Source organism: Chrysochloris asiatica, unplaced genomic scaffold (genome assembly GCF_000296735.1).
Source record: "Chrysochloris asiatica unplaced genomic scaffold, ChrAsi1.0 scaffold00488, whole genome shotgun sequence".
Classification (NCBI taxonomy): Eukaryota; Metazoa; Chordata; class Mammalia; order Afrosoricida; family Chrysochloridae; genus Chrysochloris; species Chrysochloris asiatica.
Window position 1 is genome coordinate 591,001 of NW_006409006.1, and position 1,392 is coordinate 592,392.

Below are 1,392 nucleotides of genomic sequence, written 5' to 3' on the forward strand. Positions count from 1 at the left end.
ATCATATAATTCACAATAAAACATGAAAAAAAAAAAAAAAGAAAAGAAAAGGTCACTATGGGTCGGAACCAACTCGACAGTGTTTAATAACAACAACATAGTAACCCACTGCCATTATGTCTTTTCCAACATACAGCATACTTATATAGGGTTTGTTGTTAAATGCCTTTCAGTGGGTTCCCACTCAGAGCAATCCTATTTAAGGGTTTTTAAGGACCAGCTTGTGGGTTTGAACTGACGAACTTGAGTTTTGCAGTACAGTGTTTTTCCTAGAATGCCATACCAGAGTTCCTATTTAGGGTTTTGTTGTTATCGTTGTTAAACGATCCTGTATAGGATTTCAGAGGCGTGACTGGTGAATTTCAATCACTGACCTTGAAGTTCAAACTGACCTTGTGGTCCCTTGCATTATCTCACAGTGCCATGCTGGACTCCATAATATATATTGCAACAATTTAAAAAATTTCCCAAAATACAAATAAATAATAACAAATCCCATTTTTTGGTCAACAAATGGGAGTCATCATTATTTATTTAAATTTAGGAAAAATTTAAAATTGTCCCATAAATTAAATTTCTTATATACACAAGAAAGCATTTGCCTATTCCTCCTTTTTCTACATCTACATTCTAGCCACTCTGACTACACCCCAATGTTGCACAACCATTGCCACTGTCCGCTTCCAAATATTTTCTTCTTGTTCTTTTCTTTCCTTCTCTAATTTTTGGGAAATTTCCCAGTAGTTTGTCTTAATGAGAAAATAAATATACATATGTAATTTCAGTATATATAAAAAAAGACAAAAATAAGTTATTTCCTCTCTTCATTTTTTTTTTTCTTACCTTCTTAACTGCCTTCCCTAGCACCCAAGTTAGCACTTGTATATACCCAGTGTTTAGTTCTCCCTTTCCTCACACCTCCTGTTCATGTCTTCCAGGTTTCTTCATGTTATGTGGTGTTTTGCAAATTCATCATTATTCTTCACTGTTGTGTAATATTTCATTGTTTTCTTCAAGCATTCCTCTATTGATGATCATCTAGGCTTTCTTTATCTTTTCACTGTTGTAAATAATGCTGCAACAAATATGGCTATGAATATATCTATTCATGTCGCAGCTCTTATTTCTTGAGAATGTATACCAAGTAGAGAGATTGCTGGATTATATGGTATTCTGTTTCCAACTTTCTGAGAAAGTGTCATACTGTTTCCACAGTGGTTGCAAAAATTTGCAGTCCTACTAGCAATGTTGGAAGGCCCTATAGTCTCTACATCATCTCCAGAATTCGTTGTTTCCTGTTTTTTTTTTTTTTTTTTTTAACTTTGTTATTAATGCTGTGGTCAGATGATATCTCACTGTTGTTTTTGATTTACATCTCTCTAATGGAATCCT